Source organism: Photinus pyralis, unplaced genomic scaffold (genome assembly GCF_008802855.1).
Source record: "Photinus pyralis isolate 1611_PpyrPB1 unplaced genomic scaffold, Ppyr1.3 Ppyr1.4_LG2, whole genome shotgun sequence".
NCBI classification, from domain to species: Eukaryota; Metazoa; Arthropoda; class Insecta; order Coleoptera; family Lampyridae; genus Photinus; species Photinus pyralis.
Window position 1 is genome coordinate 24,770,566 of NW_022170403.1, and position 18,256 is coordinate 24,788,821.

General features: G+C 34.2%; 1 long non-coding RNA gene across 1 annotated transcript; it reads right to left on the reverse strand.

The window, feature by feature from the left end:
- Positions 1-16,601: 16,601 nt before the first annotated feature.
- LOC116164782 lies at positions 16,602-17,082 on the reverse strand. Its single transcript, XR_004143988.1, has 2 exons — positions 16,955-17,082; positions 16,602-16,903 (listed from the first exon to the last, which is right to left on the reverse strand). It is a non-coding gene; the product is annotated as an uncharacterized LOC116164782 (long non-coding RNA).
- Between the last annotated feature and the right edge of the window lie 1,174 nt (positions 17,083-18,256).

The window sequence follows — 18,256 nt, forward strand, 5'->3', positions numbered from 1 at the left end:
AGAATTTTAATAGTGAAAGCGCAAGTTGACAATAACAATGTTACAAATTAAGTGTGCTATGGTTAATTAATGTCGATACCTAGCTCAAGGGGATGGTAGGTGTAGGTATGTACGTGTTTATTTGTCCACGATTTTTCTATGCCAACTTTCACTCCTCGCCTGTCCTTAAACTTAGATTAAAAACCATATCACACCTTCGGTATGATGATGTGAACGATTCACTTTCTTTGGCCGTGCTCTAGACTTTTCTTTTCTATCGGCGTAAACGAGCCTTCATAAAAATAGTTAATAATGGGAATTTTAATTACATTTACATATAACTTAAGAATGTCCATTTAGGCATACCTATAAGTGCGATGTCATATAGTAGGTACCTACTTTCTTTTGCAAGCGGGACAGGTTCGATTTCTATTTGCAAATAGATTACCGGTACGAAATTTTAACAATTTCCCTAGAGGAACAAACAGTTGCGAAGTGATAATTCTCTAACAAACAATTTCTTGGGAAATTTTGGCTTGAGCGTAATCGCATCCACGAGTATTCTTCAGTTGTCCAAGTATTCGCGACCTTTCAGGGCAAAGAGTAATGGGTACTTTTTGCTTTCGGTGGCAAAAATTTGTGCCATGTGAGATGGTTAATTAGGACAACACTTGTTTTTTTAGGTACCTAATCAGCAGAGGGTATACGAAAAGAAAATTCTTCATTGTTTATGGATAGTAAAAACATATAAGCATCTCAAAGAGGAAGAGCTGTCGCAACACTGGACGACTAGGGCTTTTTCAACGATCCCACAACCGCATAGTGGGTTAGATACTAAATTTAATTGATGTGGAAATTTAAAGACCGTATCTGCTTAATACGTTTTTAAACGAAACATATCTACCGAAATACACTGTCACCGATTGTATTTGTCCTCCCAGTATCAACTTCACCTTCTACATTACCAGAAATTCGAATATAAAAGCGTGTTTCTTAATTAGTCAGTTTGTCAACAAAAACAAATGAAATTACAAACTTCTTGCATTTATCGCCTTTTAGGGGACAAAACAACATTTTCTGGAGTATTATATTGTTAATACATATTTTGATTCTTTTACATTCGACTCACACCTATCCTTGTTTAGTGAAAAGCGAGGTGAAAAGTATAGGTAGGTACTAAATAATCCAAATAAAGACGCACACGTAAACTAAGTTACAGAATGTGCAAGTTATGCAATGGAGATTATGGCAAGTGAATTCATAAGTGATCGCCTTCATTGGAAATTGAATTTGGCTCATTGTGGCAAGCTGTGGTCCTAAATTAGGATATGAATTAACGACAAGGCGATTCGATATCCTTATACGAATTTATAAAAGTACTTGCCCTTGCACGTACCTATTTCATGTAATTTCAACAGTTTTGAAATATGCAACTTTGATAGAATCAACTTGCGTTGAATGCCCTGGATCAAATACATATAAAAATGTCACCTTTATATATTAATCATAATGATTGGGAAAAAAATCATAGCAAAAGATTGGCCATTTTTCTGCTAATGCTAATGGCTGGATTGAATTGAATTAGATTATGTATTTTATGAGAATAGTATATGTTGAATAGGTATGATTGTTTAACTTAATTTTCAAATTGGCAGTAAAATTAATAAAATATTTTATTCTTATGTATGTATCCTAGGGTTTTTCAACAGGCATTTTCTTTTGATCTAGTTTTCTATACGAATCAGTAAAAACAAAGTAGGCATCATTAATTTTTTTGCTTGAATATATCGATTTCGACGTTATAATGATTCCTTCATAAAATGCTGTTACAACTGAACTAGTAGGTACCTACGGCGAACAACAATAGGTAAGCTAAAATGCCCAATTATTTAATTTTCAAGAGATTTAATATTGAGGGTCATCTAGCCCTTTCCGAAGTTTGGGTACCCCGGAAAAGCCTATAGAAAGCTGTGGTTCTAGCCTCTTCCAAAGAATCGTAAGGGTTTTTCAGCAAACGGTTATCCGAAATTTCCCAATGAAAGAAAAAAGTTTTAGCTAAGATGATTGGAAAGGAAGGCTTTAAATCATCAATCAATGGATTTAATAAACTACTTTGATTAATAGCTTTTGATACTCAAATAATTGTGCTTAACAAATTATCTCTGTACATCACTGCATTAATTATTGCAACAATTTTTTGTGTCACTTTATTATAGAACTTTTTTTAATTCTAAAATAATTGACCTGAAGGTTTTTCTCAATGGACCACCTTGTATTTGTGGACAAGTCGTTCTAATTTCGGTTATTTTGCAGGGCTAGACGTGCTGTAGATATGTTTTTCATAATAAGAGTTCCATGATCTATACTTAGGTATACCACGTACAAGATAAAACTGTGTCAATATATGTTGTCAGATACCTTTTAGAAGGTTATCAGTTTTCGATTACTATGCGCCAAGAACATACTCGTAGATAACGCAGACATCCTGTATGAGTTTACCGAAGAGAAAGTGCTATGCCCATCTTCTAAAACTGGAATAACTTATACTGAAAAAATCATTTACATAAGGGAACATGCAACATTTTTTAGGATATATTGCAATGTCCTGATAAACGTTTTTCCCAAAATAAAATTGTATACTGACTGTAATTTTGATTTTTTCTTTTGTTTCCTGCATTGTAGGTTGTCACACGTGCGGGGTTTAAATTTAATATTGAACCGGGTATAGAAATCTTTTAGCCTCAGAGCGATTTTAGCAAACAATAATTACCTATATATCGCGCCGATTAAAAAAACATTTGAAAATGGGCACTTTAGAATGTAGAAATCCTCTGTTGAGAACAATTAGGACTATATCCTGTTAGGTACAAGAAGAATAAAAAAGAAGATTGTTATATTATGAGAAATCCATTTACGTGAGGATTTCACCAATTGGCAATTGGTGTTATTTTACGCTGATAGGGCGATTAGGAAGAATCCATAAGTAATCAGCAAGTATACCTACTAAATACTAATGTCTATGCAAACCCTGTTTAGGTACTTCAAGTTGATTTGAAATTTAGCATGACAAAAAATAAATAAAAACCATTCAACTGAAAGTAACGTCGTGTGGGCCAATTTCCGTTGTAAACGGGAGTTGATTGATTCTATTTTTTGCTGACACGACCAAAATCCCCCCGGACAAAAACCCTCTACATTAACCCCCGGGAGACAACAACCCCCTTTGACATTTTGTACAGTTTGTAGATACATACGCGTATGTGAGTTCTTTTCTGAAGCAAACTCATACAAATTCTTAAGGAATTCAAAGGGAGCATGTTGGACACTAGATTATTTGTAGGTTTGAGGTATTTTTTAATTTCTTTTATAACAAGGAGTTCAAAAGAAGCATGACAGTGTTAGTGTTAGATTTTCCTGGAGTGCATAGGTATTAAATTGTTCAGGGGTTATTGTTCAAGTGCGAGAGGTTTACTATCCAGGGGTTATTTATCCGGGAGATATTGTCACCCGTGGTTTCATGTGCGGGACGGGGGTTAATGGATAGGGGTTTTTGACTGGGGGTAATTTACCCGGGGGTTTTTGTCCTAAGGTCTTGTTACTAAAGTTGGTAGGTACCTACGATGAAAACCGTACAATAGTAGGATATAATTATATACTTTCGCAATTGTAATAACACAACGTAAATTTCCTTCTTACTCATCAATGACTAATACATGGAATAATTTTAGATCAATTAACAACGAAATTTAAAGAATTTGAACAAATTTCAGAACATTTCGAATTGGCTGATACATAATTACGAAAATGGCTAACCAAATCTTCAGCATCTCAATGAAATAAAAAGCGTTTTAGCGTTGAATGAAAAATTGTTTATTCAACGGTTTTAGCTAATGCTTTCAGTAACAGTAAAAGGAAGAGAATAAAGGGAAGCTTTGAAATCATCTTTAGTCTTCACTTGGTTTCACTCAAACTAGGTATTAAATTGTTTTTTTTTCCGCTACTTAAACTATCGGGTGAAAAAGTTATAGTCCAAAAACGATCTCGAGAATCGTTCGGCATTCAGATGTATCTGATTTTTCTATTTTATGCTACTCAAATAATTGCGTGGTAGGCTCAACTATTAACAAAAATTTCCTCTGTGCATTACTTTATCACATTTTTTTATGATAAGGTGGGTGTGTTATTCTGCTCGCCGCAATGACAGTGGTAGTTGATGTGTTCATTGACTAGAAACTTTCTCATTAATCTAAAATAATAGACCTGAAGGTTTTTCTCATTAGGCCACCTGGAAAATTTTCAACAGAGACCCTAAGTGTTCAACAAAAAAATGAATTACTGTGCAAAAGTAGTCCTTACGATTCTTCTTCTTTTGTTCTGCATTGATAAGTGTTTCGGGCAAACTCAATTCCCACCAGGAAGTATTTTTATTATACGAACCTACCTACTTTATTTATTGATTTGTTTTTTAGATGAGAACCAGTTCTGTCTCTTTTTCGAAATGACGTGGATATTTGGTAGATGTAAGCAGCAGTGTACTGTATCACAAGCCATAATGGAGTGTTGGCTTCCTGGTGCTCTAAATTTAAAATGTTGCACTTGTTGATGTCAACATGCTCCTAATCATTATCATTTTTGTTGGGTTATCTATTGATATACGCAACCAACGGAAGTCTGATCTGATCTATTACAATTCATTACTCATTAGTGCATATATTAAGCCAGAAATGTGTCTTAGACGTAGACCGTATCTGTGTTAACTTTTCCACAATGTAAAGGCGTATAGTGTTTCAGTATTTAGCTTAAATCTCTTAATTATTTAATTAGAGTGATAGTAGGATTCCATTTAATTATGTTACATTAACCTTTTTTGTAAAGTCCCACCCTTTACTCTACCCAGTCTCTATATTACAAACGCTCTTTGTGAAAAACCATTCGTTTGAGCGTGAAAACAAATAGGAAACTGAACAGAAAGATAATCCCATGAAAATACTCAAGATTACTTGTAACGGAAAAAATTGTGAGGCACTTGGGAAAACCAAAGCTTGATTTTGGCGTACCAAACGTTTTAAGCAGGCTCATCATAAATTCTCTGATGTTACGAATCTATTTTTAACACATAGAAGAAGTGACTGAGGGGGTGAGATGCTCTAAGTTCCATTGGTAAATGATTTGGAGATTATTAAGGAACCCACATGTCTCGAAATCGTACCGTCGTCCGTCGGTTCCTCTGTCCGTGATAATTCATGAACGCAAGGTTCAAGAGGCCTAGTGGTTCAAGGATCTTCCTTATCGAATTTAAGGATAATTCTATCAGTTATTTATTTCAAACACAGATCATTGACAACTTTCAATAATAGGAATGCCTAATTGAAATACCATTGAGTATCATATCTATCTTCTCAGAGATTATTGCATGGATTCGGCTGTCATTACAAACATCGTTAAAAAGCATATTTAATGCACGGCTGATGTGTCCGCTGACCTCCTCGTTGTGATTTACGCCGGTTATAGTAAACTGCAACGACGATATTCAATTAAATCAAAAAGTAACAGAATGGTTAACTTACGTTCGCCGATTCAACTGAAGGCTTAAACACCGTCGGCTCAAAACCGCTAAAAATCTTGTAGCCAATTCTCAGCAAGAGTTGAGCATTTTGAATCTCGTATCTACAAAACAAGGATCAATAACACCAACGACTCAAAGTTCCCACTCACCCAAAACTGCCCTTCCCGTAAATAATGGGAATATTAGTTTCCCACAGCTCAACCGATGCAACCGACTTGGGGAGTTGAATTAAAAGGTTGCAGCTTATACTAGGAAAATTCACGTCTAAATAAATATCAGTTAAAACATTCGAAAATCCTTCAGCATATACATTGGTAGCGTTGAGGTGCATCCTAGAATTAACAAACTATATATTGAAAAGATTATTCAGTAAGCAGCTTACCCCAAGATCTCCGATTTGTGTTGGTTTACGTTGATTGGATCAGTTTTCTTAAGAGGATCGATTAATAAGTTAATTAAATCCTTAATAAATGTCAACTCTAGTTTGAAACGTTGTAAGCTTGTGGAAGTGGTTGCGCCCAAAGCAAGCAAGCCGAGGAAGACGAGGATCAGCTTCATGTTGAAAGAATTAGAACTATTCGAAATGTATGGATGAGATGGTGCTTACATTAGCGATCAGGTACCAACGTATCGGGTGAAGTACCTACTTAGTACAGAATAGATAAAATCCTTATAGGTACTTGTCCTAAAACTATTTGCACATTTCCAGCATAACTACTTTATTATGGCATCTAATACTATAATCGGGATCAATTGTTCGCTGATGATGACAGCTTTGTCGTTGAAATGCGTTGATATTGTTGTCCTTTATAGGTGTTTTTGTTTTATTTTTTGTCACTTCTATAACCACAGCAGTTTCAGTGCTTCCAGTAGATAACATGATCAGGTTAATTTGCCATTCAGTTACCAAACGAATAAATAACTAGGTTCGAATGTCGTTAGGCAAAAAGCGTTCAATCATGTAATCAAAATAAGCGATGGAAAGACATGTTAAACTACAAAAACAGTAATTTGAGGGGAACAATTGGTATGAAACATACTGACCTTTAATTTTATTCAACCAGTCAGGTCGTTAAGATCCACTTGAATCCATAATTTGAAGTTTTCTGTTATGGTTACAGAGTGCCATATGTGCATATCTATATCGTACCGTATTCTTACTAGAGTACCATTGAAAGTTTAATCAACTTTGGTGAGTATACCTTGTAAGATATCACATCTATTTAAGTTCGCGATCTTAGGGTACAAGATGTACTATACTTTGAAATATAGTCCTTTCAAGGGATTTTTTGCAATGGAGGATCAAGAGATATGTATGACATCATGTCAATAGTTAATAAAACTAAGTACTTAAGCACATCATCAGAAAACCTCATTGGGAAAGAAATGGGGACTGTCGAATAGACTAACCAACGGCCTCCTGATCGCGCTACAGGCGACAATGAATGAGGTTCGCCGCGTCTAAAGTTGTCCAAAATTAAGTAAAATATTGATCATATTTTGTCTGGAATATAGCAATTTAATTCTTTCAAAATTCGAGCGGTGGCGATGTAAGGATCTGGATACAGCGAGCAAAGCTTCTATCACATGTGGGGTACTATTCTCAAGAAGCGAAAGCTTTTAGGCTGAAGAGCTTCTTTATATGAAATCAGTGAAAACTGCACTGATGAGGTAAAAACGAGCTATTGGTGTACCGGGTAGCACATGCGGGATGAATTCATTATTTGTCTTAGATTATAGGATGAACTGATTGAGTATTTAATCTGGCATAAGTAGAGGCAAAATCGGGGCTCGAAATTTCGGTGCGAGGACAAGTAATGATCTGAAATTTTAGCGACAACGAGGTGGAAATTAGTCCCTTGATTGTATGTGTTTACCATTTTACTCACAAAACTAGAAAATCATTTATTATTTACTTTTGAAGCAGATATATTATACTAACTTCTTGGACTAAAACCAACGTGATTTTTCTTCCAGTTAAGGGAAACTCATTACGTTTTAATCCCTTCGAGAGGAAAAGTAACACATATACAATTAATTGTTTTCTTCATATGTTCATTCCAGAGCTGGGCAGAATACTTTCAAAGAGTATTTGAATACTTTCAAAAGTATTCTAATACTATCAAAGGTATTCGAATATTATAAAAAGTATTCGAATACTTTGAAAAGTATTCAAATACTTGTCACTCAAATACATTAAAAATTTAAAATAGTATACTAGACAAAAGGCTTAATACTACTTAAAAAATCAAGTTATACTTTGTATGGGGTTAGCTTTTTTTATATTTCTATTGTTATATACAAATTTAAGGGGAGTAAAAGCGTATTATTATTATTATTATTATATTATTATATTATTATATAGGAGGTACCTACCAGGACCTTTCTTAAACCAGTTATATCCTTAAGAATACGTGTACCAGTTTTCAAAGCGATCGTACGTCGTGCACATGATACGTACGCCTTTCTGAAATTAATCCTAGCGATTTTGGAACAGATCCATTTTTGACCATCCGTTTGTCCGTGTGCATGATAACTTGTTTAGAAACGTGCTTTGAAAATTGGTACACATGGTTTTAAGGATATAAGAAAAGTCCCTATCCCTGAGATCGAAATCGATCGAGAGTCCATAATTTCCAACAGTTTGAAGATTGGGCTACTAGATCAAAAGTTACAGCCCTTTGAATTTTTTTTCGAATTTTGTTTTTTGTCCATAACTTTTTATTGAGAGGTCTAATCGAAAACGTACGAATTGTTTTGGATTCTACGCACCAAAATTAATAAGAAAAAGTGTTTTCCCGAGAAATTTTGGTGTAGTCGTTTTTTGGTAAAAAAGGAAGGTTATACACTGCCTTTTTTTGAGCCCCGAAAAAAAAATTGTCTCAGATCGACCCGAAAAAAAATTTTCTTATAGAATGTGGCCTGTAGAATCCATAATTTCAAACAGTTCCAAGATTGGGCTACTAGTTCAAAAGTTACACCCCTTTGAATTTTCTTTCGAAATTGGTTTCTAGTCTATAACTTTTGATTGAGAAGTCTGATCGAAAAAGTACGAATTGTTTCGGATTCTACGCACCAAAATTAATAAGAAAAAGTGTTTTCCCGAGAAATTTTGGTGCAGTCGATTTTTGGTAAAAAAGGAAGGTTATACCTACACTGCGTTTTTTTGAGGCTCGAAAAAAAAATTGTCTCAGATCGACCCGGATAACATTTTCTTATAGAATGTGGCCTGTAGAATCCATAATTTTAAACAGTTCCAAGATTGGGCTACTAGTTCAAAAGTTACAGCCCTTTGAATTTTTTTTCGAAATTGGTTTCTAGTCTATAACTTTTGACTGAGAAGTCTGATCGAAAAAGTACGAATTGTTTTGGATTCTACGCACCAAAATTAATAAGAAAAAGTGTTTTCCCGAGAAATTTTGGTGCAGTCGATTTTCGGTAAAAAAGGAAGGTTATACACTGCGTTTTTTTGAGGCTCGAAAAAAAAATTGTCTCAGATCGATCCGGAAAAAAAATTTCTTATAGAATGTGGCCTGTAGAATCCATAATTTCAAACAGTTAATAAGAAATTAATAAGAAAATGTGTTTTCCCGAGAAATTTTGGAGTAGTCGATTTTTGGTAAAAAAACGAATTGTTTTGGAGTAGTAGTATTCAAAGTATTCAAATATTCAGTATTCAAATACTATGCGAAGTATTCGAATACTAAATATTTGTGAAAGTATTTGAGTTACAAATACAAATACTGCTTCCATAAAAGTATTTAATTACAAAGTATTTGAATACTTTAAAGGATTTGAATACCTACTAAAAAGTATTTACAAAATCGAATACTGCCCAGTTCTGATTCATTCTAATCGTTCCACGAAATTTTATAGTGATTATACCGTTTTCCATTTTTTTTGTGAACATGTAATAATATACCATTTTTATATTTGGTAGACAGTTTCCTTTATAGCTTCTTCTGCGAAGTTATAAATAATAATTTCTGCACAAAGGCCACCCTCGGGATTAAAACACAAACTTTAGTCTCTTGGCAGATATCGTATTTATTAATCCTCCTGAGAAAATTATGGATTTCCTCTTAAAGTTCCCAAGTTTAAGTTTGTTAAATTAAATTGTTAATTTCGATGTTAAGAAGTTGAATGGAGCACTTTAAACAGAAACTACGGTTTACGTAAATTAAGGGTAATATGGGAGTCTCATAATTTGAAGGAACTAAAGGTTCGGGGCATGAATACAAGTCGAAGGTGCATAGTGGGTTAACTCACGTGGTGGGTGAAGCTGCTGCTGATGTTTGAAAAACCTTCAGCGGGTACGTTAAACTTCAAAGTAAATTCCGAAATCGAAGTAACTTTACTTAGGTAGGTATGTATATACATTGGTGGAACATTAGGTTACCAAATGGTGTTAAAGAACGGTTTTTTCCTGTGTGATTGGATCAATTATCTCGAACAAATACACAATAAAGTCAACAAATTGTACCAGTGGGAAAAAGTTGATCTCATAGCGTTGTGCAGGAGAGAGAAAGTAAAAGACGATTCATTGAAAGTAAGGTGTATAAAAAAACTTGCATCTTTTATAGTAGAAAAAAAATCTCCAAGCAGATAAAATGTGGAGTAGGTACTTAAAACTACACGATTGCATAATTATCATATGATTGGTCAAGTGTTGGATCAAGTTGCCTTAGAAACAGTCAACAGTAGCCAGCGATTCCTACTTCCTGACCGGTTTAATTCTTGATTTCAGTTCCCCTTGTAGAAGCATGTCTTTTGAACCATACGATTGCATGTTATTGCCTGTAATGAGTCAAATTAATTACATTGACACTTAATACCAGTGATACTTCGATCATACTGATGCTGTAAGTGGTTCTCAGACCTCAAAGGAGGCTGATCATTTTCGGCATTGAGGAAAAGGACCAGGCTAACCTAATTACGAGGGGGGAAATGCTCAGTTATTGGTTTTCCTCTCTAATGTTGAGGGTTGAGGGTCCCAATAAACCTGCACGCCTCTTTATAGGTTGTGACGCAAGTGCGCACTATATACTACATGGGAGAGCACTAACGTCAACCCTAGGGGTAAATTATTACTTGAATATCTGACAAGTACTAATCTAAAGATTCTCAATCAAGGCATCGAAACCATATGTTCGTAACTAACCCGAACACATAATGAACTGGCAAATCACTCCAGAAGCGACTATGCCAGATCATAGAATAATGTCATTTGAAATTGAATAAATTGGTTTTTGATGATGATGACATTAGCCACGCGGAAACACTTTTTACAACGTAAATTTGATCAATTTTATCTAACTTGGGCATTTCCAATTATAAGTTTTTGATTTGATAAGGTATTTATTTTTGATTAGAGGTTAAGGACTTTAGATACCGAGAAAGGAACATTTCGAAACTTGCCTTTTGAAATTTATTTTTACAAGAGTTTCACAACTTATTTTAGTTTGTAAACTTCTTTCCCGTATTCAAGGAGGCGGTTATAATAGAAGTAGAAAACTAAGGAAACGGGTTGATAGGGTCATTTCAGATTCAAATGGTCTTAGGTGCATGCCCAGTTGTGAAAAGACGGGGAGACGTTAATGAGAATTAAATAAGAAAGACTGTAGGGCAGGCATCTTTAAACATTTTTGACGCTACGGACGTTATACTTTCCTAACGGGTTATAGGAATTCAAAATGTCGACTATACGTTTTATGCACCTACAAGTTTAGTATGTTTTCAATTAAAAGAGAAAGGAACCCATCAAATATATACTTGTATCGTTCTGATGGAGAATGAAGTGGTATACAATGTAGAAGGTCATTTAAGTGCCAAAATTGATATTTCTGTGCCAAGAATAAATGACTGTGTTCCTTTTGTAGTACATAATATAAATGTTATCATAATTAGCGATTTCAAAATTCGTAACCTGTTATAAACTTGGGCAGCAAAGTATCTTGACAACAATTTTATTGTATCAGCAAGTGTATCCTGCATGAAATTTCTTTAGAAAGCACGAGCCTGATAGTTTTACGGAAGGCTATGGTGTATACTTTGGAATTAAGACACGCTAAAAGATCATTTTAACAGGAAATTTCTTACTTATTTCATAAAAAGTGTGTATATTGAGAGTATTTGTACACGGTCGTCGTATATGTATCGGTCTATCATGCATATTGTGAATAAAGTCATGCATACAGCAAATAGGAAATTTTTGATCTATTGTAACTTATGTTTACTTAATATCTCTTTTATCGTTAAGTCTTATCGCAAAATACGAAAAAGATATCTGCCTTGTTTTATCCTTTGTCTTATGCTATTTATAAAGTGCACAAAGCAAAAATACGTAATTTCGGGAAGGTATAAAAAAGAACCAACATTAATCACAGGCATAATTTTACCTAGTTTGTAATTGTCACATCAGGTTTATAAGCTCGTCAATATGAAGGTAAGGATTCTTGTCGTTTAGAAATATAGCAGTTTCTTTTTTCCACCTTAGGATTGTATAATATTGCCCGTTTTGATAATCCTGATCGCCTTCCATTTCGCGAATGCTCAGTTCAGTTTGGGTTGCACCCTTTCCTGCACCATTTGGAACGTGTGTCGAACAAGGCAGTCCATTTTTGGAAACCTGGTTGCTTGTGGTGCACAACCAGCAGGTTGTGACTGTACTCATTTTGTATGGGAGGGATAACTACTTTTAATTTGTTGTGCTTTATATATTATAATTGATTCTACTGTGTATCTTTAATGTGGGCCAATAAAGAGAAATTCTAATGCATTATGTTTATACTTATTATTTTTCATATTTCTGTAAGCTTTCAGTTCGCATTAAGACTTTCGACAACTCGCATCGCTTAAAAGTTTAAAGCTTTAAAACTAAAAGCTCTTTTTAAATACGATTTTGGTAATCTCGTCTTAAGTACTAACCAGATGTCCCGTATTATATGTATATACCGGATTGTCCCTTATTTTCAATTTTTACGATAACTCCGTACTGTAGTAATCAAATGTTATGATTCAGTATCCAGTTTAAGCCCTGGTTTAAAGAATTTGATACCTACGTTAAATTTCTATAGAGATTAAACGTAAAGTAAACTTAAGCTTAAACCGGGCTTCTGGAAGATACGTAATAAATCACGACAGATATTTTGATTTGTGGAATGTGATTATGTGGTTGTAAAATACTCTCTCTCTCTTTATGATAAAGATTGGGTGAGCGAAGGGATTGAGAAAAACGTCACATGCCCTGAATACCTACATGACTAAAGAGCTTTCGGTCAAGACACAAATCAATAATTTTGGCTTTTGAGTATGAGATTTTTTCCAATAAATCGGCGAACTTTTACTAGTTGTGCATTTAGTGTACAATATATTTTAAACAATACCAATAGCCACAGAAACAGGGCTTCATTACCACATTTTATATTATAGACTGAAATGTTAATGATGGCGTAACAGTATTCATTTACCCTTAAGCAATGTACAGGCGATATAGAAAAAAACCTTTTTCTCTTCATTTATTCTTTATCAAAAATACCTTTGCGTTTTATTTACTTTGTTGTCATTATCAAGGTATGGGAAATCACAAAATAATCCCTTTGTACAGTTTATAGATATTTGTCTGTAATCAGTTGTGAGATAAGGAATTGGAAAAATATTTAAAAAGAAAGTTTACTTTGGTGAAGTTCATAGATTTACTACTGTGGTTTGCTAAATTTTGCTAAAACATGAAGGTGAGGGTCGAGGGATTAATATTTGGAATGATGGAGTCTTACATTTTATGTAATTTATAGGGCTGTATAATATTGTCTGCATTGTTAATGGTGGCGGTATGCACTCTCACCACTACAAATGCTAAATATGTGAGTTTGAGTGATATGTTATGTAGCATATGGAAAGCGTGTCATGAAGAGGCTAGCAAAAATTTGCAGAATTGCGGTTCACGGCCCAAAGACTGCAGAGTTCAGTTAACTGCATATGGACAGTGAGTTGGACAGTAAAGTTTTATGTAGATGTTAATATTATACTATGAATCTTTTTTTTTTAATTAAAAATGCGCAGAAACTGGGTTTTTATCTTTGAGCTCATGAATCGCAAGTCAATAAAATAATTCTCTGAAGATTACCAAGTAGTTAACAAACGCAGAGGATTGTTTCATTACTGACTAGTCATCTCTTTGCAAAAGGCTCGAGGGACATAATTTTTTTCGGTGTACGGTATTTTTATTGCAAGATAACATATATGTATGTACCTTCTTAACGAGAGATCATATTGAAATTATTCATAGTCGATTGTTGTTTTATAGGTTTAGCTCAATTTACCTGCAAATTAATATCTGGTAGCTAATTTGCACATAGGTATACCTACGTACCTATGTAATTCATTCTCCTTAGTGTCTTAGAGTTAATGCAATTTTTTTCTACACTTCGTACATAATGAACACTTAATTATAGTCTGTCCCAGAAATCAGAAAGTAATACATCAGAAGAAATTTCAATATCTGTAGAACCAACCAGCTACATCGATGGAACAAAATTTTCCATCACCGAAGGATGGTTTTCTATAATGATGTCACCATCGTCGCAACATCAAAAATTGAAAAACGTTTTTATGATTATTTCGTGAAGAATAATCAAAATGTGGAACTGTTAGCATATACGCCATGGATCTAATAATTCTGTTGAAGGATAGACTAATTGTTTGCATTAAACGTTGAGGAAATCCCATCCATCGATTTTTCAAATTATTAGTGTATTGGAGATGGAGGCAGAATTACGGATTTCGTGTGCCACGTTATGAGCTGCAAGTAAATAACGGGGATTCTCTCCGAAAAGTTCCCCTATAATAATAATGATAAGATAGGAGAATGTATTGATAGATGTATGATAGAAGTGTAGGTACGTCTTTCGACGATTTAAAGACGTTGTACAGGTCTTTGAATATGCTTCTTTTTGAACGTTGAATTATGTACCTACCTATAAATGTTTTCTTACCCGCATTACTTTCTTAAACCATTCGTACATAAATGTTTATTTTACTACAAATATAAAAACACACTCCATTTTTATCTTTCATTATCTCGTAGGTACCTATATAATGAGACAATACCTGGTAATTTTTTATTTAACCATAAGGAAAATGATAAATAATCTAGGGAGGGAGCAAATAAAACAAGCTGTATCATGTAAAGCATTAGCTTGAGACTGTTGTATTTAACGTAGGTTTCTAATTTCATCATTATGAAGGTAAGGGTTGCTACTATGAAATGCGAAATCTTATGTTGTTTGATTTATAGGTTTGTTTAATATTTTTCGTACTGTTAATGTCGATTATGTGCATTGATGCCGGTCGTATAAGCTTGCGTTGTACATTGAAATGCGGAATTTGGAACGCATGCAGAATAATGGCCATCAGATCGGGAAATCTGAACAAATGTGGTCGACAACCAAGACGCTGTAACTGTTCACGATTTGCGTGGGAGGGTTAAACGCTTGTGTATTAAGAACATCGTTGATCTGTTGCATTTTGTATAACTTAAAGTTACACTTGTATACAATGTATATATAATCAAAGAGTACCCATAATTACTCTTTGATATAGGTAACCAATTTTATTTATCTTACGCGCTTAGGTATAAACTTATGATGACAATCACAAACTAGGTAAACGTATGCCTCTGAACTGAATAATGATAGCTCTTCTTTTATACCTTCCTAAAGTAACTTATCTAAGTATTGGTTTAAGCACTAATAAAAGTATAACACAAAGGATAAAACAAGGGAATTACTTTTTTCGTATTTTCCGCTAAAATTATGATAAGGGTTAATAAACTTTCTAGTGTATAGAAGTAGGGAGAAGCCGAGGAGCCCTTTTTCTGTCCCATGATCACATTACAAAAATAGCAATTTTTTACGATGGCAGATGAGCTTTAGGTGACTTCACTGATTAAGTAGTACCTACTTCATGAATACATGTATAGTTAAACGATATTCTTACATGTGTCGTTCGAGATGTCACTCAAACCGGCAGTCAACAAAAAAAGCAGTGGCTGAATTTGTAAATGCAAAAACTTCATGGCGCTATAAATCAAAAGCAATTCGCAAATGTCAGAAGGGTTTTCAATTCAGCATAAGAACAATAAAATGTTCTGCTATAATTGCGTTTGATAGGTACTTAAATAAATAAGTAAATATTGAGGCATTTTTCGAACTACAAAAACGGAAAGTTAAGCTTGCAAGAAGTACAGTTCATTTTAAAATAAGTTGCAGTTAAATTCGATTTCTTGGTTTTGCTTTTTGTACCAGTCACCACTTAGACATCGTTTTGGATCAAACAGTTTATCGGTTAGCTTTGTGGGGAGACAGTTTGGGTCCATTCTTTTTAGTTTTTACTTTTACCATTGAATAAAAACAGTGTTTTATTCAATGCTTTTACTTGATCACCGAATCAATTGCGCTCATAACCAGCTATGTATTTTATAGCATAATTTGGTGATTCAGTATTGTACGAGATAATAACACGACAATACGCACCCTTTCGGTATTTCAGAAGTCGGCGTTAGCATGCAATGTTATGTTTAAACCCCAATATATTCAAAAAATGTCCAGAAGGGCAAATATTTTCAAGAATCCAATCTTTTCAACTTCCAAGGTGTTTTTATTTCAGAAATCAAATTCATTAATGGATGCAATTTCATATTTGATAATTCATTGTCGTAAATATATTGAAAAATGATAATACGTTCTTAGTTCAACTAAAACGGGATCTTAATTAAAATTTTTATTGCAGTCTGCACAACTAGAGGTATCGTAATCATCGAGGTAAGTAATTATAAGAAGAAGAAAATCCAGAGTCGACATGTAGTTTGAGAGTAGTTTCACTGTGTACAAACAAACAGACATTTTGTTTGTTTATTAAACAATGGTAGATGATATATTTATTAGACGTACTGTTTAGGTATATGTAATTTACATGTATTAGAATTTTGACCGTCTCAAACGGGCTTTATTAATGTTCCTCCTACCTATACCAACTAAAAATAGCATAAAATATCATCTGTATTAGAATTTCTATTTATTGACCCACATTAAAGATATATAGCACAGTAAATCAAAGTATAATAATATTTAAAGTACAAATTTATCAAACAAAAGGTAATTATCCTTCCCATGCAAAATGGGTACAATCACAACCTGCTGGTTGTGGACCGCAACTCTCCAGGTTTCCGTGACTGGCCTGTTTTATTCGACACGCATTCCAAATGCCACAGGAAATGGTACAGCCCCAACTGATCTGAGCATCCGCGAAATTGAAGGCACACGCGATCAGCACTACCAAAGCGAGCAATATTATACAACCCTAAAAGGAAGAAAAAGGAACTTTATATTTCTAAAAGACAAGAATCCTTACCTTCATATTGACGACTTGTGACAATCACAAACTATGTAAACTTATGACTCTGAATAATGATGGTTCTTCTTTTATACCTTCCTACTATCTATTGCTTTATCTATTTATAAAGGATACCTAAATCAGGGAATTACCTGTTTCGTATTTTGCGATAAGATGTTTATATTAGCTTATGATAAAAGAGTATTGAAAGCTTCCTATTTACTGTATGACTATGTCGTTATGGGGACTTACTAAACGAATTCAACGAAGTAGGGAAGAACGCTTTTTCTATACCCATGATCACATATGTTATGCGCTAATAGCAATGTTTAGACGCAATTTAACTTTTGACCAAGATGACCAATGGTGCTTTGGCGATTTCATCTTATTAAGTAGGGCTTCATATCCAAAAAATGCCCAGAAGTGCAAATGTAATTCAATTCTTATCCAGGATGTTGTTAATTCCATAAATCAAGTTCATATTTGACTTTCGCGATAGCAGACACTAACAAAAGACTAGACGATTTCCAAAATCCAAGTAGTGGTCAAAGCTCCAGAACTCGATTTTTCATTTTATACGTAACAAACAATAACACCATTTAGAATCAGGCATTTTACTTCATAAACATCAATGGATATATTCTCTAAATTGCTTAAACCCTATAAATCCCATAATCTTGATTCAAACCCAGGCCTTTCTACAATAGGTATTCTCCAGCATTCGGCGATAATTCATTTGTCGTAGTCTACAAATTTGCAAATAGAAATAGATCAAATAGATCGATTGTATAAAGGAGGTGTTAAAAGCGTTGACATTGAAACTATTACTGTAGTTTGAGGTATCGTAATTATCGAGATAATTATCACACATAGAGAAAATCCAGAGTCGACATGTGGTCTGAGAGTAGTTTCACTGTGTACAAACAAGCGGACAGACAGATATTTATACAGGTATCGACACAAAAAAAAATTGGGTTGAGGGCATCCGCACTCCCAACTTAGCTGGACTAAAAAATTCCACAAATGGGAGATTCTAAATGGCGGAAAAATCTAATTAATTTCTAAGAGAAAGACTGATATTATCATTGTTTATTGCACAATGATGGATGTTATATTTATTATACGCACTGTTTAGGTAAATCTAATTTACATGTAGAATTTTGACCGTAATTCGAGTTTGTTGATAACGAGCGCCGATTCGACTACCCCTCGAAGACGCGCACCTTGCAAAAGGTGGTTAATTTCGCACTTTTAGGAAAAAACAAAATTCCCTCACGCAAGAGTTGTGCGCGTATACAAGACCTTTCCGTCGACACGAAT